Source organism: Gorilla gorilla, chromosome 7 (genome assembly GCF_029281585.2).
Source record: "Gorilla gorilla gorilla isolate KB3781 chromosome 7, NHGRI_mGorGor1-v2.1_pri, whole genome shotgun sequence".
Classification (NCBI taxonomy): domain Eukaryota; kingdom Metazoa; phylum Chordata; class Mammalia; order Primates; family Hominidae; genus Gorilla; species Gorilla gorilla.
Genome location: NC_073231.2, coordinates 142279387 through 142301927, shown reverse-complemented (window position 1 = coordinate 142301927; position 22541 = coordinate 142279387). Strand labels below are relative to the sequence as shown.

Below are 22541 nucleotides of genomic sequence, written 5' to 3'. Positions count from 1 at the left end.
GATCAGTGATCATGTCATAGATTAAGGAGCTGCAGTAACACCAGTGAAAAGCATTCTTGCCAAGTTTTGTTGTTTAAACTGAATTAGCATCCTCTGGGAAGTAGAAACACAGCAGAGATTCCACAAAGGCCATCCATCAGTGGAGACTATAAGTAGACCTGGGTGAGAAGCAGCCCTACACTGATAACCTTGTGTGATCTTGGCCAAATCACTTAGCATCTCTGAACTTCGGTGGTAAAAGCTGCTAAATTGAATTAATAGGAGCTCTTATCTTACAAGTCCATTGTAAGGAAAAAAGAAACAAAAGTTCAAAGGATTCATTTGTTTGTATGGGGAAGCCCAGGAACAATGCTGTATTGGGAAGAAGGGGAGAAGTAAGCAGGAGTCCAGGCCCTGAAGAAAGCTCCCAAGCCCATGTCAGTAGATGCATGACTGAGGCTGGGGTTTCACCCCTTATCAATGCATCATGCAATCACTTCCTTTAACATTATGAATTTTTCAGGTGCTGGAAATACAATATTCAAAATAGAAATGGCCCTTGTCCTCCTGAGAAAAACGGAAACTAATCAAATAAATATTTAGAATACCATGGAGGAAAATGAAGCCCGAGAAGGCAATGAGGAAAATGGCATAAATGATGTGTGAGATAGAGCCATGCCAGATCTGAGGTGCAAGCATTTTAAGCAAGGAAAGCAGTTACTGCAAGCGCCCTGAAAAGAAAGAATGTTTATGAAAAAAGGCAAAAAATCTGGTGTGGCTGGAGCAGAATGACTGAGGGAATGGGGCTGGGAAAGAACGTGAAGGCAATCAGTTTCAAGTTTGTTGGCCTTGGACAGATTACAATTGACCTTGAAACAACCTGAATTTGAAGGGCGTGGGTCAAGTTATACATGTATTTTTTGCAATGAAATTTACACCAAGTGTGCTTGGCTCTCCTGCCTTCCCTTCCACCTCCTCCACCTCTTCCAACTCTGCAACACCTGGGACAGCAAGACCAACCCCTACTCTCCCTCCTCCTCAGCCTATTCAGTGGAAAGACAATGAGGATGAAGACCTTTATGATGATTCATTTCCACTTAATAAACAGTAAATCTATTTTCTCTTCCTTATGATTTTTTTTTTGAGGAGTCTTGCTCTGTTGCCCAGGCTGGAGTGCAGTGGCGTGACCTTACTTCACTGCAACCTTCGCCTCCTGGGTTGAAGTGATTCTCCTGCCTCAGCCTCTGGAGTAGCTGGGATTACAGGTGCCCACCACCACGCTCAGCTAATTTTTTGTATTTTTAGTAGAAACGGGGTTTCACCATGTTTGCCAAGCTGGTCTTGAACTCCTGACCTCAGGAGATCCGCCCTCCTTGGCCTTCCAAAGCCTGATGATATTCTTAATAACATTTTCTTTTCTCTAGCTTAATTATTGTAAGAATACAGTATGTAATACATATAACATAAAAAAAACTTAACTATTTATGCTATCAGTAAGGCTTCCAGTCAATGGTAGGCTATTAGTAGCTGAGTTTTTGGGAAGTCAAGCTATATGTGGATTCTTGACTACACAGGGGTTTGGTGCCCCTAACTCACGTGTTTTATAAGGGCCAATGTATTACATGGTTTAAATGTATTTCTGCTGAACCTCATATGTCATGTGTGGTGGGTAGAGTTTTGTCACTATTACATAAAATACCATATTTGAAAGCACACCAAGTCCTGAAATCATAAGACATCTTTTAAAAGGTAAGAAATCAGCCAGGCATGGCATGGCTCCTGTACCAGTTCCATTCTTTCCCAGTTGAATAACCCACCAGCTACCCTGCTTCCATCACCACTTGAAGTCCCTGAAACCTACTGCAAGGATCATGCACATTCTCTGATTCAACCCAGACTTCTGTCTTAATTCTTGAATGAAATAATAGCTACAAAGCTTTTAGAAGAGTACCAAGTACATTGATGTTAGCCACTGTTGTGTGTGTGTGTGTGTGTGTGTGTGTGTTTGTTTCTCCCCCATTGCCTTCGTGAGCTGGTCAGCATAACGCTGAACAAAATCTTTAAGGTCCCCTCTTTGGATACCTGTCCCTAGAACAATGAGCAAGGACTGAGCTAAATGTCTTTTTGGGTTCTTCTCCTCGGTGTGGCCAACAAACAGAAAGGAAGAAGGCATTCATAAAGTAGTTCTGATTACGAAAGATGAGAACTTCAAGGAAGTAGTTTCCATGGAGCCCCCAAATATCTCAGTGTTGAGAAAAATCTGTTTTCTAAGTTAAGAATGAAAAGTAGATAAGGTTGTTGGGTAAAGGTTGGTGTGTTAGTCTCTGAGGGCTGCCTTAGCTAAATCCCACAGACTCAGTGGCTTAAACAATGGAAACTTATTTTCTCACAGCCCTAGAGGCTGGACGTCTAAGACCAAGATGTTTGCTGAGATCTTTCTTTCTGACTTGCATTTGGCAGCTTTCTGACAAGTTCTCACATGGCCTTTCCTTTGTGCATTCACACAGAGAGGGAATGGAGGAAGAGAGAGGGGGATCTTTGATGTCTCTTCCTCTTCCTATGATGACACAAGGCCTATCAGCTTAGGGCCCCACTAATATGACCTTATTTAGTCTTAATTACCCCCTTAAAGGCCCTATCCCCAAATACAGTTAACACTGGGGTTCAGAACTGTAACATGTGAATGTTGGGGTAACACAATTCGGTCTATAACAGCTGGTCAGCATAGATAGATAGATAGATGATGATAGGTGATAGATAGATGATAGACAGATAGATAAACATGCATACATATAGCTAGCCATCAAACTGTTAGTCTTCTGCATAATTGGTTTTTGACATAAGAGCGAACTGAATTTTCTCTTCCAGCAACAACATTCACCAGAAAAAGAAATGTTATTATACCAACACATGAATGTTCACCATCAGTATATATTTTTTATATTTGAAAGTACATTTTATGACAGTAAGAAAAAGGATAATTTACTTCTGTTTTAACAATTAATATTTAATGCATTTAATGTTACAAAGTCAAAATTTCGTTCTTCTTGTGCTTTTACATTTAATTTATAAATCATCTCATTTTTTATTAGTACATCCAGAAAAATATTTAAAAGCTCATAAGTAACCCTTCCAACTTAAGGTCCATTAACTGCTTTAAAATTTATTTATAAATTTAATGTGTTTATTTTTACTTTTAAGTACTTCAATTTTCTAATAAGCTAAGTTTCCCAGATACTTAACCACTTTTTATAAATTTAATAGATCAAAATTACAAGTATCTTGTTATAATTTTCACAGATATAGTAAAATTGTCTTAGACTATTCAAATTAGAATGACAAGCAAAATCAAATTTTCTAATCCACATTTTAAATTGGAATCAAATTAATCTGTTATATACTCTAGGATGTCAAATTATACTTTAACATGCCAAAGTCTTATAAGTTATGAGTGATTAAAATGTCGAATAAGCTCAGGTTATTTCCAAACTTAACACAAAAATATTAACACTATGAGTTATAATTTGCTTCATCATGTTCAGAATTAAGTCTAGAATTTCCTGTGGTTAAACTACTCACTCATGCACCAATTTATTCATACAACCTTCAGAGCCTGCCATATGCCAGGCACCATCTGAGACGCTAGATCTAAAACAGCAGGGAAAAAAAGACCAGTATCCCCAACCTCATGAAACTTAAATGCAAGGGGAATGCAAAGCAGAAAGACCAACAAAGAACTACAAATTAAATCATGTGGTATGTCAGATGGAGATTACCATGAACAAAAGAACACTGGATAGGGAGTTCCTGAGTTATTACGGTGGCACTTTTACTTAGCACAGTCAGGAAAGAGCTCCTGTAAATGGTGACAATTGAGGAAACACCTGGAGGAGGTAAAGAAGTCAGCCCATGGATATCTGGGTCAGAAGCACTCCAGGCAGAGGGATGAGCAAACACAGACGCCCTGAGAAAGGAATGCAGCTGGCATGGTGGAGGAGTAGCCCAAAGGCCAATGTGAGTGTGGCCCAAGCAGGGAGAATGAAGAGACAACAGGTAGGGGATGAGGTCAGAGAGAGAATGAGGTCTAGGCTGGCTGGGGTTTTCCTGAGCATTTATTCTCAATAAGAAGGAAACTCAGTGAAACGCATTGAGCATGGGAACGACATGAAGTGTCATGACGTGATATGAGGTTGGCAGAAAGACTCTAGCAGCTGTTAGGTGAGACTGTGTGTAGAGAGATGGGGAACACAAGGGCAGAAGCCAGAAGGCCCGTCAGAGGATCCTGCACATCCCAGATGAAAGGCGATGGGCATTTTGACCAGGCTAGAAAGAGTAGAGGTGATGAGCAGTGGGATGTATTCGAAAGGAGACCCAAGGAATTGACTTCAAATTCCTGTTCATTAGTGAAAGATGTTTGGTCTGAGCCACTGGCAGAATGAAATAAAGAAGACTATAACAGAAGCCAGTTTAAGGGAAAGCAGGGAATTCAGTTTGGGCCATAAGTTTAGGAACTAAATTAAATATCATGTGGAGATATAACTTTGGGGTTAGATTTGTGAGCCCGGACAAAAACAAAACAAAAATGTTCGGTATTCAGCAAACTTGAGATTACCTATTTACCAAGCAAATTGGGGTTTCATATTAACCAGCAATTTTCACAGGGATGTAAGAATTAGAGCTATAAGTAGTAGGAGTGATTTTTTTTTCTTACCCTCTTTATATGGAGAAATGTGGAAAAGATCTCTAAGGCCGTGATCTCCAAATGATGTCTAATAGCTCACATCCCTGGGATTCAAGTTTTAGCTAATTAGTTATTAAGCCAGTGATTTTTGTTGTTACTGTTGTTACAGTTTTTAACAATTTAATAGGATACAACTTGTGCATTTATTGTCTGATCTATCCTGAATCTGTTTTACATTCTTCCTGTCTGACAGGGCTATGATTCTCACTGATATTTATTTGATTGGGTTCTACATCCACTTCTTGCTCTTTTTGAATTTAAGTTCCTACCTCTCAATGTCCAGTAAAACTTTTCATCAGCATTTCTTTTTCTTTTCTTTTGTTTTGATTTTGGAGGTAAGCTCTGCCCTCTCCAGGCTCCTGTTTGAATATACAAATATTGTGGGAAGGAGAAATACATTAAGATCAATCATACTTTACTTTTTCTCAATCTGAGAGTTAAGGTGGCAAGAAATCCTTTTGGCTTTTCAAAAAGTGGACAGAAGTGTTCCATGTGAAGAATTAGGGTATCCAAAGAACAACTTTGCCTGATTAATTGTGGTGCTGTCAGCCGGATCAGAAAAGCAAACTTTTCCAGGCTATGACATAGTAGGGACATATATCTTCTCTTAGAGCTCAGTTACCCAAAAGCCTCCACTGTGATCAACATTCTTGAAAAGGAAAAAAAAAATGCTTTCTGGAGCGTCCAGTTAGCTTTGTGTAAATCCATATGGCAAAGGTGTGTGCTTTACTTGAAATAATTCCCCACCTTCCCAAACCACTATAAGATGGTCTTTACACAAGTTTAACCAATGCTTGGTTATGAGAAGAAAGAGATCAGCGGTTACCGGAAGAGCTATTGGAAGCTGGCAGTCAAATGTGAGCAATGTGAGCAGAGGCAGAAAGTGTGAAATTTACACACAGACTTAGCCATCTAGAATCACAATAAAATAACATGAATTTCTCAAGTAAACACAAATTTATTAAGAAGAGCCAAAGGCCTTTAGTATCATTTAGGTAAGAAAGCAGAAACAGGTTTATAAGATGTATATGCTAAACACAAATCTAGTAAAAATGGCTGAATGACAAATTTTAGCACTGAAATAAGTACATTTTCAATGATATGGAAAATATTTTCTGAGAATTCCAAATAACCGAAGATTTGCTATAGAATAATACATTATTGTCTCTAAAAGGATGCATCAAATGCATTTTCTTACAGTGCAAACAGGTCTAAGGTTAGATGGTGTTTTCAAGATTACATAGCATGTTAATGTAAAAACCTGAATTAAAATTGAATATGACAAAAATATCCAGGACTGAGATTTATTCAATCACACTTTGGGTTAAGATTTAACTTTCTATTTTTTTTTTTAACCACAATCTGATTGTAATATGATTCTTTATAAGTAACTTAAAATGACATTTACCATTTTCTGTACTTCATAAAATGCCTTATTTTTCTTTGTTTGTGATCATCTGGATGTTTTTTCTTTCAAGGACCATATGCCGTTAAGCCAGTTTTAGACTTGGCTATTTTTACTACATTTTTAGTGTTCTCTAATTAACCAGATTGCTTTCTTTTCATTTTTCCTGTTAAGTCCTAATTTTGAAAAGCATTCCCTATGCAGCTTAGTGCATTTCTCCATTAAGTAAATCTGCCTTCTTTATTGGTTGGCTGTACTATGTTCGCTCCAATTTCTCTTGTATCAAGTAAAGAGCTTAAAAACTATTTCTTTTAATGATGCACTATGTGTCTTTATGGACATGTATTTTGTTTCATTTACATTCCCTTTCCTTTATTCTTATTATAAACTTTTCAGACCTACAGATAAATGTAGGTATTCAAAAGATTGAAAAAATAAAATAATATAGCACTATATAGGGTCCTTGTGGTGTAATTTCTACATCAAAATTTTTTCATGAAGATATCATATTGGTTAGTGGAATATTTACAATCTACAAATACAACATTTTTTCAAAGATACTGTTTCGTTTCATTTTAGGTGATATCTTTCCAGAACATTTACATGTTTCATCTTACGATAAACTAATGAAAGAGACATCATTAATACAACCAGGAAGTTCAAGCACCACACACTACATGGCAGTACTGAGGGCTAGCTACACATCTCATTTCCTCTTCCCCGAAAGTATTCCATTTTTCCACGGTTCTGTACGTGGACTGGTGGTCAAATCTGTCTCAAGTGTGTTTGGAAGACTGTCACTACGCTAACAACAACAACATCAGAAATCAAGGATCAACAGAGAAAGCAATATTTTCAGTGGATATTATCTAACTACTGAAAAGTTCATCACTTAATAAAATAGATATTTTTTCTCATTTTAAACATTTGTAATGTATGTATTCCAGAAATATATCAATCATTTCTGTGTATTCTTTTAATAAATTGCACATGCTGTAACCTTTCCATGATGCCTCGAGATCACAATCACGCATTGTAATTACCAAGTTATTCTGTCTAACCCGTATATCATCTGTGGCTTCTTTTCACTGAAGCTGGAGATGAGGTCTGCTTGAACCTATATTCTATACCTTATGTGAGGTTTAATGTTTGTCTTAATTTTTGTCTTGGCTGCTATAATAAAAATACCATAGACTGGGTAGCTTAAAAAACAAACATTTATTTCTCACAGGTCTGGAATCTGGGGATTCCAAGATCAAGGCACCAGCCTTGGTGTCCGGTGAAGATCTGCTTTCTGGTTTACAGATGGTGCCTTCTTTCAATGTCCTCACGTGGTGGAAGTTATGAGGGAGCTCTCCGAGATCTCTTTTTTAAAAGCACTAATCCCATCCATGAGGAATCTACCCTCCTATCCAAATTACCTCTTAAAGGCCCCCCTCCAAATACCATCCCCTTAAGGGTTAGGATTTCAACATATGAATTTGGGGGAACATAAACAATGTATAGCAATGTTCCAACCAAAATGTATGCAGACCCAGAGCATCAGTGTTCACCCTCAGCTGGGTTGCCTTCCCATGTGATTGTCTTCTATCCGCTGTAATCCTGCTCATTCTTCTTCCCAGGCATTCCAAACAGAGAGGGGAGGGGACTGCATTGAGTTTCGGTGCGGGAGTTTAGGAGAGCTGGGTTCTCAGCATAATCAAGAGAGTAGAGTGATTCTGCATTTGGTTATGAGTAGCAGAGGGATGAAGGTATCTAAATCATTTCTACCACATTAGCACTTACTAAAGCAGGGGAAAATTGTTTATCTTCTATCCATAAGCCCCATGAAGGTAGTGGCCTGATCCATTTTTTTTGATTCCTGACCTCAGAACTGCCTGATACCCACAAGGGACTAATGACTGAGTAGTGAATGAAGGGAAGAATGAATAAGTAATCAACAGATAGGATCTGCCTCAACTGCTTTACTTGTACTCACTCCATCATCACAGCAATACCATAAGGTAAATGCTACTTCTCCCGGTTTTCAGATAAGAAACAGAAGTCCAAGCGTTTTAAGTAACTTGCTCAAGAAAATTTACGTATCCAGGACTCAAACCCAGACAATTTAATCCTGAAGTCCTGCTTACCCTTATCATTACATGTGATTGTCCCTTCTGTCAATTTATCTCTGTGTTGGCATTAACTCAGACACCTTGGACATGGCTCAGTCTCGATCCTTATGCACTGAACTCCCAACACTAAACACACACACAGACACACACACACACACAGACACAAGCATGCACTCACACATGCGGAGTAGCTTTACTCAGTTTGTCCTGTTTTAAATGTATGTGTATATACATATACAAATTATACTTCTGTGTTCTTAGTTCATATATATATATATTTCTTTTCTCTATTATAGTTACCCTAATTTTCAGGGTCTCCATATTTTATAATTCTAATGACATTCTTATCTAATGAGAGAAACAGCTTTGTACTAAATATACATAGATTCTTCTGTCATTAAATAATATATTTCATTTTGTGAGATTGATAGTTTCTGCGTTTTTCTCATTACTGTCAGATTGTCAATGCCAGTTTATCATTTCAAACATAAGTGTAGTCTTAAATTAGTGATGAAATTTAAAATATTCATGTGCTAGTATTTGTGGATTGTACCATTTTCCAGTTTAGCAAAGATAACCTTTCTATTATCGGCTTGTTTTTCTCCAGTTTTTTTTTACATTACGCGTCTGTTTCTATGCTCTATGATTTCCAGAATTTTTTATGATGCAGAATTTGGTTTATGGCAGAGAAGGGGCAAGATCAGATATCTAGTTTTAATTATGTTATTATTTGCATATTCATGTGTTTTGTCTTTTTGTTTTGTCTTTTATTCCTATGAGCATAGAGATACTTCTGTTTTTGTTGGTTGTTCTACTCCCTATGCCTAGAATAGTGCCCAGCACATAGAAATCATTTAATAATAAAAAAGTATATTCTTCAACTCAATTTATATAAAACAATTACATGCATTCTGTTTCCTAACTATGAGCACGGTGAAATTTAATTTGCCCAGAGAAGGAAACCAAGGTAGCAGAATGACCTATTATTTATTCTGTGCCACTTAAACTTCGAACACTGTGTTAGACATATTATAGCTGTATATAATGTATAATTTAATTCTAATAACTGTCCGATAATGTTATAACACTTAGAACTAAGGAAACATTAGCTTAGATGTATTAGGTATTCTCATAGATTGTAAATGGCAGAATAGAGTCAGAATACCAAATCATTTTTCCTGATTTGTAAAGGTTTTTCATTCTGATGTTTCCAATTGCACAGCAACATGTATCAGTTTTCTGACAGAGACTTTGACCAGGGGAGAAGAAATAACCTGTCCAGCATGATATAGCTGGTAAGTACTTGAACCTGGCCCCAATGAAGACCTGTAATGGTAACCTTGAGTCTTGTCCCTCAAAGTGTAGCATATTATCTGTATTAGCATCATACGGTAGCTTCCTGGAAATACCATGTCTGAAGCCCCACCCTTCGAGACTGGGAGACTTCCTAGTAATTTGTCTCTCAAGAACCAAATGAGGTGTCTGCATGGTAAGGATACAAATCAGGATGGCAGGTAAGTGGGACCATACACCACAAGAATCCCAAGGTAACACATCTGCCCCAGACCCATTCACTACAGTAAGTTGTGCTGATTCCTTAGAACATTACACATCTAATCTTCTGAGACCCAACACATTCGAATTTAAGGCAGGGAGAATCCTGGCATACAGTTTCAAGACAAGGCACAATTTATTACAGGAATCGTAATTTCTTCTCCATCTAAAGTGAGATAAAAAGCTGATGGAAGATTCTCTTGGCACTCTGTTAATGGGTGCTAATTAAAGTCCTGCTTTGGGCAAAAGAAAACAGCTGAAGGAGGATTAACCAATAGAACCTCACAGATGGCTCCTGGAACAAGCAAGGTAGGCCAGAGAGGCTATGTGATTAAGACACAACATTATGGAACTTTTAGCAGCTGAAGCTGTTCTGTTCTCCTCATGTATACACAGTATGAAAGTAATTATTCATATGTAAATTGTGTGATTTTTTTTCTTTCTCTTCTTTAAAAAATGCTTATTCACTGTAAATGCAAACTCCAACAAGCAAATCCAACTGAACATTAGTCTGTGGCTCCTTTTTTTTTTATTTTCTTCTCTTTTTTTCTGTTTCTAATGCCACCTCTTTTTAGATGTGGCTTTACAAATAAAAAGCACATAACATCTGGAACTGCTTAAAATCAATTTCTTTTCTCCTTTATTTTTCTGTTCTATAACTAAAAATGGACTTTCCAATTTGCATCATGCTTTTTTCCTCCCTTTCCTTTATAAAATAAATAAATAAATGCCATCTGGTCTAACAGCGCAGTTGCCAATTATCAGCCCGAGGCAATCCAAAACTGCCAGATAGTCAATGCAGAAAATATGGTTTCAAGAAGAAATGCTAACAGAGCCTTTGCTGTAGTATGGCTTGGCACTACTCCAAATTACCGCCACATGAAATACTGTCTTATCTCCTAGGGACTTGCAAGAAATCCTTACAATCTGCGTTCTGGTGTATTAGCACCTTGACTTACCTTAATGAAGATGTCTTGAAAACTCAACTGTTTGATAGTTAATGAAACATATTGACAGCTCAGAAAATCAGATCAGCATTCTTCTGATGGAGCTGTGGAGTTCTCAAGTGAATGAATTTTCAATTTGTTCATTTTAGTGAGATCACAGTAGCTTTTTGGTCATGGCCAGCAAGGAATAGAAGCCTTTCCCTGTTGTACTCAGCTGAGCTACGGCTACGGAATGCAATAGATATAATTAGTCACTGATCGTCTCATCAAGAAAAATCACTTGACCTATGTGACTTGAGTGCTAATTGGGTTGTTTATTAAATTATAGCAATGGAAGGTTTGGAATCATCATAGAGACCTTACTCCTCTGCATTCTGTATATTCGAAATCCACTGAGTTCTAGAAATTCTACTGCTAATACTGTTATGCCATTTCAGTCTTCACTGCTACTATTCAGGTCCAACCCGGTAATATCCTATGCCTGCTTTCCATTCAAAACCTTCTATATGGTCTTTTATTGTCCATTCTTCCTTCATAGCCAGGAGGGTCTTCTAAAAATATGAGTCATACCATGTTATTCCTCTGCTTGAAATGAGGCACTGTTTTGTTCATTGCATTTAAGAATAAAATCCAAAATCTTTAAAAATGGGCTCAAGGATCTCTGCGATCTCATCTCTTGGACCATTTTGATCTTTTCACTATTTCTCTCCTCAAACTGGTCTGTTGGATCTAAAAGACCAAACATGTCTGCTTTGTTCCTGTCCATCATTCCTTTTTGTAAATTTTACCTAAAAATAATTTCATTTGTGGAAAGTATAATACCTTTAAAACAACAGATATATGTATTCAACTGCAATTCAACAGATATGGATTGGGGTCTTACTTTGTTCAAGACAAGGTTCCTGGTTTTGATTCTGATTTTTTTTTAATTTTTAATTTTTTAAAATGGGCACATAAAAATCATGCATATTTGCCAGTTGCATAGTGATGTTGCCATACATACAATGTGTAGTGATGAAATCAGGGTAATTAGCATACACATCATCACAAACATTTATTATTTCTTTGTATTGGAAACATTTAATATCTTTCTTGTAGCTATTTGAAACTATGTAATACATTATTGTTAATTATAGTCATTCTACAGTGCTATAGAAGACTAGAACTTATTTTTCCTATCTAGTTGCAATTTTGAATCCCTAAACAAATCTCTCCCTATCCCTTTCTTCCCCCTACCCTTTCCAGCCTCAGTATCCTCTGTTCTACTGTTTTCTTCTATGAGATCAACATTTTTTAGCTTCCACATGTGAGTGAGAACATGCAATAGGCAACTGTCTGTAGTACACTCAAATGCTCTCTGAATTAATTCAGACTGAATGTTGATTCTATCACTTCCTACGTTTGCAGTTTAGAAAAATATTCTGAAAAGTCTAAGCCTCAGTTTCCTTATCTACAAAATGAAATAATTACTCCTCAAAATTTTGCTGGGAGTACTAAAGAATATGCTTATAAAGCTCAGTCAGTTGGTTTCACAAGAATGTTATTGAATAAATTAATGTTAGACAAATATTTTAATGCTGGATCTTTCACTTACTATCTCCATGACTTTAGCCAAATCTCCTAGACTTTTTAAGTGTCCTTATCCTTGGACTGGGATAACAGTATTTTCAGAAGAGATTTCTTGTGAGCAATTAAATCATAAAATATGGGTAGCGGAAACTGGCAAATAGTAAGTGTTCAATAAATGGTGTAACCACCGTTTTACTATTATGGATTTGTACCATAAAAACAAAAATGGTGAATTCACTTTATGTCACTAGTTTCAGAGAATTTTACTCTTATATTTCCCCCGGCACCCTTTGTTGTACCCCTCACCTCAGTCTATTAAAGATACAAGGCTACATGTGAAAAGCCTGCACCACCATGTTATCGAAAACTTATTCAGGACCCTAGATTTATATCTCTCCAAATAATCCCTTTGCTACTCTCTTCCTGCTTTCGATTCCTATCCCGCCTCTCATTCCCCAGTTTCCTTGGTTCCAAACACATCGTATTCATACCTTGACCCTCCCCTGCTTCAAGCTCCTTGATCGGTGACCTGTGAAGTTTGCCACATCAATTTTGTCTTTCCTCTAAGACATCTCTTTCCGATTACCTTTGACCTTTTGTTAAGTAACCCACATTTCCAGCCCTGTAAGCATCCCCTTCAGACACTGTTAGGTGTGCTATATGTGCTTTCCTAGCAGCTTCCCTCCATGCCAGCAGGCATCAGACCACACATATATTGTCCACTATGCTGTCTTCTTTTTGAGAATAAAGAACTGACCTAACTTGTTCACTCAGCACGGTGCCTGCTATGTGGTTTCTAAGTCAATAATGTGTTAAAAGAATAAAACCACAAGCTTGATATATCCCAATTTTATGTCCCCAAATACCTGTGCGAGACATTCAGTTCTAGCTGAGCCAGTCCTTCTTGCAGCTGATCAAATATATATTTGAACATTGAGAAAGGACTTCTACATGGGAAGGTTAGTATATACCCTACTTGCAACTTTTTAAAAAAGGGAGAGTGGGACTTAGGTCACTTCTCAGAGCATCATTTCTTCATCTGAGTAACAGAGATGACAGTGGTAAGTACATAAAGTTGTGGGGATTAAAGCATTCATAAAGTATTTAACAGAGAAATGTGCATTAACTTTGTTCACCCCTCTTGTATTAAAGTGAAAAGAGAACATCTTACAAAAAGTTATAAAATATGCCAAGAACATTTTAAATTGACCATTGATATCCATATGCCTGTTTTATAATGAATGAGGTTTGAGTTCCTGTCTTCCTTGAAGTGCTGCGAACAATCTGTATTGCATCCATATATCCAGGTGGAGATAAAGGATGGGAGAATATCCTTCCTGCCACTCACAGAGAATTGCTTTGAGCCTCAGGCATAAGACTTAATTATTCTTATTATCTCATTTTGCATAGATAAAAATGGTGTGATTGCTCATGAAATTAAGCAGCATCTTTCTCAATCTGTTGACATTGATTGACTTGATGTCTTAAAATAATATAAAGGATAAAATGAAAATATGAGAGAACTGCGATGGATTCCAGGCAGTAGTTTTTATAACCAGGAATTTTCAAATTTCAGGAGTTTAGACTACCACTTTGTATACAGTAAAATCAGTAAGAGAGTGATAATGATAGTTGGAAAACTTGTCGTATGTTTTTTAAATTATTGGCTATCATAAATATTATGGCATTTAAAAAATTTCAAAACTAACCAAAACCTAAATTGTTTCTTTCTACAGGCAATAATGTTGGTATCCATTATTCATTGTGACATAATTGACTTTATCAATACAATGGCTTCCCATGAGGCAACTATACAAAGCACAGCATTATCTCATCCATTAACATATAACTGGAGAGAACATCTGTTAGGATTGCAGAAATTTTGAATGAAATAATTGGTGATACATTATTTGTCCCAACAGTATTCATGTGCATACTGCAACTTGAACTAACAAATTATATGTCTTCAATACATTTTGTGGAACTTCTTTATTGATAAAAGAGCACAAATTTAGTAACTATTCAAAAATTTGTATGTACCTAGTGTCTCCCAAAACATAGTTCTAGTGGCTTAGAATACACAGGTGAATAAGTCATTTTTTAAAAAAAAACACTAAAAATTATGAAGTTTATTCTTGGGCTAGCAAGCAAATTGATAATAATAGGAATATATGGTAATTTTTGTCATAGATATAAAATGTAGAAACACTACAATGTCATCAAAACACAAAAGGGGCGCAGAGATCTGGGAGTAGGAGATTAAAGTAGGGTAAGTTTTAGAAAAAAATATATTATTTAGGCTGAATCTCAATAAACAAAAGCAATACCAGGGCTGATCATGAGAATGTAAGGGAGGAAGCATATTTTAAGCTTCCCCGCTTAAGAAGAATATTCTTTTTTTTTTTTTTTTTTTTTTTGAGACGGAGTCTCGCCCTGTCACCCAGGCTGGAGTGCAATGGCATGATCTCGGCTGACTGCAACCTCCGCCTCCTGGGTTCAAGCGATTCTCCTGCTTCAGCCTCCTGAGTAGCTGGGATTACAGGCACATGCCACCATGCCCGGCTAATTGTTTGTATCTTTAGTAGAGACGGGGTTTCACCGTATTGGCCAGACTGGTCTCAAACCCCTGACCTCGTGATCCACCCGCCTCAGCCTCCCAAAGTGCTAGGATTACAGGCATGAGCCACTGCGCCCGGCCTAAGAAGAATATTCTTAAGAAGAAGAAGAATTGAGAAGGCATAGTTTTATCAATTTGCTATATTGAGGGAATTTTAAATCACTTCTTCTGGCTGCAATGGTACATGTGAGGTAGAGACTGGCAGAAGGTATTACTTGACGTGATACAGACTAAATCATATAAATTATAAAGGGCTTTCCTAATTAAGACAGGGAGTTGAAACTTTCCCTTGAAAGTTATGAGGAGTCATAAGGATTTTCAGCAGAAATGAGATAACATTGGATATTTGTTTTAAATTATTAGTTTGACAAACGTCTGCAAGGAGAATTAAGGAAATCCAGGTGTCAGGCAGGAGCCCAATGGAAGATGATATTATAGTAACTCAAGTGGGAAAATGATCAGCCATTCAATAGAGAGATCAATGCATTAAAGAAATAGACTACGTAGTTTAAACATTGAACAGGTGTGGTGGTATTTGGTAAGACTTGGAACTGCACAACTTGATGGGTGGTGCTACAATTACGAAATATGACAGGAGGAGTAGATTTGGATCACTGAGATGAGGAGATTAAATAGTATATCTGAAGACATATTTTACGCTATTAATTATAGTTGCATATGGTTTTTCAAAATTAAATCGTAGTATACTTTTCTTATCTTCTTATGAAATCATTGGGTTTCAAATTAGTGATGCTTTGCTTTTGTTATATAAAAGAATTAGTAATTTAAAGTGAAATGAGCTATCACGTATTTCTTCAGCCTTATTTTACAGATAACCAAATAAGGTTCAAAGAGAGAAAAATATGTTCAGTTTCCATAACTCCTGAGAATAAGAATAAAGGCTGCCACCAAATTAAATACTGACCAAATTATCTACTAATTCAGTGTCAGTTAAAGATCAGGGAACTCTATATTCTCGTCCTGATTCTTGCCCCTTTTCCAGCACTCTGAATGTAAAACTACTCGTGCAGTCTCATCTAGGTGTTATTTCAGTTTCTGAGCCAATCCTGAAGAAAGCTGGGAAAACAGACAAACAAAACATAGTTCCAAGCAAAACATTATGGGACTTAGTTCAAAATTTGTCAGTGGACAGAAGGCAAAATTTCTATGTGAGCCTGAAAACACCTAGTAGAGTTTGTCTTCTGCCATGACCTGCAGTGTTGCCTCTTTACGAATGATTCTTTTTTTTCTCTAGATTTCAGCCCCAACAGAGTTGCTTGCAGAGGGTGAAAGATATAGGCTGCAAGGTTCCGCAGGTGGGAGTTCAACTCCCCAGGGGTGATTTTGGGTGAAATACTTATCTACACTTCAGTTTCCTTTTCCATAGAACAGGAATAATCAAGGTGCATGCATCTCAAGAAATGCAATTGAGAACATATATATCGCATGACATAAGCTTTAGAAAAGGGAAACTGCCCATTCCCTCACTTTAACACCTGCCCATTAACTAATATTACAACTTGGCATAATGTTTTTGTTGCTGTTAAACCCTCAAGTTTAATCTATCTTTCTGTGTGCTTCCACATTACCCTCCACATATTCCTTCCTATAAGACATCATTGCAGATATTCGGTGGTGGTTTCAGACCTGGAATTTAGGAGCTGAACTTCAACACTGAGTTTCCTGATCACCCACTGAACCCATTAGTGTGTGTCACAAAAGTTATTCCAAGTCCCTCTTTTTCCCTGATGATAGTTTATGGTATCATCTTCCTCTTTAATATTCCACTTTCTAGTTTCATCCTGGTCTGAAGGCTGGATCTTTACCTGCTTGTCCAGGCCATGAAACACCCCCTGTATCTGCCATCATTGAGGTCATTGCAGTTCCCAGTGAGTCCAGGCGCAGGAAGCCACCACATCAAGCATGGTCAGATTATCGTCATGACAACCAAAGCCAACCTATGATGGCTGCGCACATGAACAGTGCTTCCTTCACGAGGGATTTCTTGAGCTGTACATAGTTTTTTAAAACATTCTTTAGACACTACTTTGCACCCCTGGTTTCCATTGCTAGTGCTATCACGAGCCATAGCAGCCTCAGCGTCCTCTGAGCCCTGGGAGATTCTTGTCTTCTCCCAGAAACGTTAGAAAGTCAAAGGCATGGGCTTTGGAACCAGACAGATCTGGGTTAAAGTCCCTACTCAGCTTGTGTAACAGGACATTGGGTGGCAATTTCTTTTGGTTAAAATGCTAAATCACTTTGAGCCCCAGTTTGCTCATCTTTAAAATGGGCAAAATGAAGCTGCCTCACAAAGTTATGATGAGCACAAGATGTGAAGCTGTAAGTATTGTCCATATACTTATATTCAGCAACACTGCTACAAGTCGTTCGAATCATTGTCTTCCTAATGCTGGGCTTCACAGTGGAGTCCCAACTGGCTTTTTGGGTTCTAGTCTTCACCCAGAAATCCATTCTCCACACAACAGTGTTTTAAAAATATTAATGATGTTACTTTATATTTGTCTTTAAGCCCTGCCTTGTCTTTCCATTGCATTGGCAATGAAAGACAAACACGCGCCAGGCCAAGGCTCCTTCCTCTTGCCTCTGCCCCAGCCTGTTTCTACGACTCCCCACTCTGCTCAATGTGTCTGAGGCACACAGGTTTTCCTCCTGGTCCTTAAGCGTCTCATACTAATGCCCCAGACATATGGCTGCCTGCAGTTCCTCCAGCAGGAAGGCAGTCCACCTGGTTGACTCTTTCAGGTCTCACTTCCTCTATGGCTCATATACCCAGCCTTTGCCGCTCATCACCCTCTCTTCTATCTCCTTGTATTATTCTTTAAAAATAACTTCCCGTTCTGAATTATTGATTTTTCTGGAAAGTATGCTTTATTACGTACTTATTTGTTCATGATCTATTTCTTTTTCCTTTACGTGAATGTCAGCTTTGTGTGAAAAGGGGCTTTGTCTGGCCTGTTCCAGGATAACAGAGCTTTTAAGAATGTAGACACTGGAGTCAGACTTTCCAGGATTAATTCCTAATTTCACCTCTTAATCATTGTGTGGCTCTGGGTAATTTATTTACACTATTTCTCTTCTCTATAAAGAAAATCAACTTATTATAAACTGCTTAACTGACAACAGTGCATATCACATAGTAAATTATTTATAAATTGTATTATTATAATTGTTACTATCATCATCCCACCTATAAGAGATATAGGCAAAGAGAGGTACTCAACAAATATCTATTAGCATAGTGTTTGGACCACAATTGGTGATCCAAAAATGGAGTTTGCTCATGTTGATGTCAATGAAAACAACAATAATAATAACATAATAGGACCTTTCTATCGCCATCAGCAGAAGCAGCATTAACTGTGCTGAGTATGAGACTGTTGAAAAGGTGCACAGAAACTATGAAACTGTACAATCTTTTGTTTTGTTTTTCTTATTTTCTTCTTCGTAATGCCCAGATAGTCAAAACCTGCAAGATGTTTTCAAGAATCAGAAAATAGAGAGATTAAGAAGATAGACTTGTTGTCCATAAGGATCACACTCCAGTGCAGATAAGAGCATTTAAGGTAATCACCCTGTTCTTAGAGATAGGAAGGGTTTTGAAATCTTAAAGAAAGTGATTCCCACTTCTTCCTAAGGGGGGTGGAATGTTTTCATAGAGTAGGCACCCAATGAATTGTAGTTGAAAGAAAAATTAGAAATTCTTCAAGTAAAGAAAATAGAAATGTGGTTCTAGGAAGAAAGCAAAAAGGGATTGTGATGGCATAAAAAAAAATTCAGGGAAACATGAGATCTAGGAGGATCAGTAACACTGCCTAAGGAGTAGGAAACAGGGTGTGGGGATTCAATTGTATATCAAGGCCAGACTGGCAACTCTCATGGTTTTGGGATGAAGTGTTATAATAAATATCAATGGGGCAATATTGAAATTTTTAAAATATAGAACTGTAAAAAAATCTGGAATAATTTAATTATTTTAAATTAAATTAATAATTTTAATTAATTATTTTAAATTAATTAAATAATATGCATTTGTTTTGGACAAGGGCAAAGAGAAAAATTTCGTTTTGGAAACTTTTATAATATTCATAGTTAGAATTGCTGGAAGGCAACATCTATGAGGAAGACAGAAAGGAAGCAGATTTTAAGGGATTTAGGACAGAAGGTCAAACAAATTTGGCAGCACCGAGGATGTGAATACTGAGGGAGGAAAAAATCCAAAGAGATACTGGTATGTCTATTTTGGAAGACAGATTTTTTTATGCCAGACATGTATATAGGGACTACAAGTTTAGAAATAACCCAGTGGTATAATATTCTGAATCTGAAAATGTTGCTTTTGATTTGTGATGAGTTGACCTACAAATTTTTCATTTGTTAATAATTTATTAATGGTTTCCTATGTGAATATGTTTGTGCAAGGGCTTATACGTAGGGTAATGATGTCAGTTTGGTTAGGACAGTCTTTGTTTTTGACTTATCGTACTGGAATAATTATTACTATCACCCCCTTTTCTTTACAAATGTTTCCTGCTTTGGATCATAAATTATATGGTGACTTAAGTTATAAGGAAATTCAAAGCTAAAAAGTTGAGAGGTCTCTACCTCTTAGGAATTTATAATACAGCGTAAGAGGTAGACATCTTTGAATAAAATATTTTCTAAAAATTGCTATTAGAATAAAATAAAATGTGTGAAGATTCTAAAGTCTGGAGTAACTGTTAATTTTTATCCCTGCTGCACAGACACTGCTACCTTGATGCTGAACCAGCAGACAACATGTTTTCACAAGGGCTTCTCATTAAATGTCATTCCAGGAGCATGGTCTCAAGTAAGGGCTAGCATGATGTCCTAGACATTCTAAAAATCCTCCCAAAAACAGTGTGAGGTAGGTATAATTATCTCCACTTAGAGAGCTGAAACCCAAGAAGCTGAGTGATAAACTGACTTGTCACGTGGAGGCAGATCTGAATGCCTGAAGGCTGATGTCAAAGATTCTTACCTTCCACTTTTCTTCTACTTCAGAGGACTACAGCCTTGTCTGGAGAAGCTGCGTGGAGACATGCATGAATGCAGGTCTCTCAAACGAGGGTCCACATAGTATGTCAGCGCAGGAGAAGGAAAGAAGGAAATCACCTTCTCATCAGGAAGGGTGATTGCTCTTGAGCAAACACAAGTGAAACCCACTTAAAGTTGATTCAGCTAAGCTGACATAATATTCAAAGTGATCCAGGAGGATGTTATAATCAACAGTGTCAAAAGTAGCATTAAGATCAAGCAAAATTAAAATACTCAAACTGTCAGATGCCAACTGCATTAATAAATCATTAAAAAGAAAATCTCAGGCAAATGCTGCTCTGCTGTGAAGTGATAAAAAGCTGGATTCAAATTGCTCAGGGAGATTATGTCTCTTCCTTAAATAGATCTTGTTATGGCTGGCTGTGAATGTTCTGGTCCAAAGAGGTACATTCAGTACCTGATCCAATGGCTACACATAGCACAGTAGTTTATTTCTCAAGATTTAATTGTACTCTTGAAAGAGAAAGAAGGGAAATTCATTCACTGAACAACCGTTTATTAGTTTTTGACTCAGATGAGCACGATGACAGGTGCTGTGTGTACAGAAATTGCTAAGATACCACCCCTGGCTTCAAGATACTTATGGACAAGGAGACTCAATGTTTTCCTTAAACTTATTAAATAATATAATACTTAATGTCAAAAGAGTAGAGATATTTGAGAAAAGCCGGAAGGATTAGGTATTGCCTCTGTCCTTAAGAGTCTTGCACTCCCTTTGAGAAACAAAAGGAAGTGACAGCTGCCAATTTCTTAAAATATGCTTCGTGGGATTTTATTCAATGAAATAACCATAGCATTTATCATCCAAACTTGACTTTTACAAAAGATAAGGACTATTATTAATGATTATATTAGGACAACAGATGTAAACTAGCACACAATAAATCAACATGCATGATGACCCGTGAATCTCAGAACTCAATATGAGAGACTATCACTTCCTAAGAATCTGGGATGGGTTTATTTGGACTTGACAAGTAGTGCAAGTCCTACATCCCATACTCAAATTATCCAGGTCATCTTTGTAAGTGCAAGACCAATCATGGTTGTCACTTATCATTTGGAAAACCATGGAGTAGATATGGTGTACCAACAGAGGAAACAAATTTACCCATACGGATAATAATTCACACAATGTCCAAATTATTTCAATCTTACATGAAGTTTCTCATCTTAAAACACCGTGTTTCTTACTTGATGTGGTCACTGTTGTGGTTTTTTTTTTTTTTTTTTGTGAGACAGAGTCTTGCTCTTGTTCAAGCTGGAGTGCAGTGGCAATCTCAACTCACTGCAACCTCTGCCTCCTGAGTTCAAGCAATTCTCCTGCCTCAGCCTACTGAGTAGCTGGGATTACAGGCATCCGCCACCATGCCTGGCTAATTTTTGTAGTTTTAGTAGAGACGGGGTTTCACCATGTTGGCGAGGCTGGTCTCGAACTCCTGACCTCAAGTGATCCTCCGGCCTGGGCCTCCCAAAGTGCTGGGGTTACAGACCTGAGCCGCTGCGCCCGGCCTGTTGTGACTTTAATGTTGCTCTAAAATCCTTTGACAATAAGTACTTGAGGAGCTTCATATTTTCCTGGACTAGATTTATAGAATGAGATTTCACCTTAAGACTAAACCTGATGAGGCTAATGAAATGGGAGTTTTCAGGTTCCTGGTAGAAAGGAAGTTTATTTTGCATTTGGGAGGAATCATCTGATCCCAGAGGGATGACTAGCTATTTTAAAATGTGGCCTCAAAATTCCTTGACAATCTTCCCTAACCACATGGGTTATGGTTCTCCTCCCCTTGAATCTGGGCTCTGTGACTGATTTACCAACGGAATACGGTAGAACCAATATCGTTCTATTTTTTAAGCCCAGGCTTCTAGGAATGCTCAGTCTAAGAATCCAGCCTCCATATTGTGAGGAATCCCAAACTAGCCTATATGATAGATAACATGGAGAGGCCAAAAATAGGGGTTCCAGCCAACAGCGCAGTGGACCGCTGTGCTGACAACCAGAATCAACTGCCAAACATGTGAGCGAGAATAGCTTCAGATAACTCAAGCCCACAGCTTTTGAGCTTTCTCATATTAAATTCCAGATATCATGGGGCAGATATAAGCCATACTTGCTGTACCTTCTCTGAACTTGTGGCCCATAGAAAGTATGAGGCATAATACAATTGTTGTTTATATCAATACATTTTGAGGTAGTGGGTTGTACATAAATAGATAACCAAAATACTAATGTTAACCTATTTTAAAAGTCACTTATCTACCAGACAAAAAGGAATTTCTCATTTGGTTCTCAACCTGTAAAAAGGCTTTTGATCACTTTTTTTAGCTTTGAATCGGGTTCCAACTCTTTGTGTGATGGAACAGCTCTGACCCTAAAGATACAAACTGTTGAACCCATATCACTTTATTTACCCCATTAGCCAATCATGAAAATTGCTTATATAGTAAATAATCAGTAAATCTGTATTAAATAAATTAATAAATGATCATGAGATCTGGGCAACAAATTTGTGAA

General features: G+C 37.4%; 1 long non-coding RNA gene across 1 annotated transcript; it reads left to right on the top strand.

The window, feature by feature from the left end:
* Positions 1–3308: 3308 nt before the first annotated feature.
* On the top strand, positions 3309–22523 carry LOC129524406 (uncharacterized). Its single transcript, XR_008668156.2, has 5 exons — positions 3309–4032; positions 7997–8128; positions 9462–9534; positions 18403–18510; positions 19690–22523. It is a non-coding gene; the product is annotated as an uncharacterized lncRNA (long non-coding RNA).
* Positions 22524–22541: the final 18 nt, after the last annotated feature.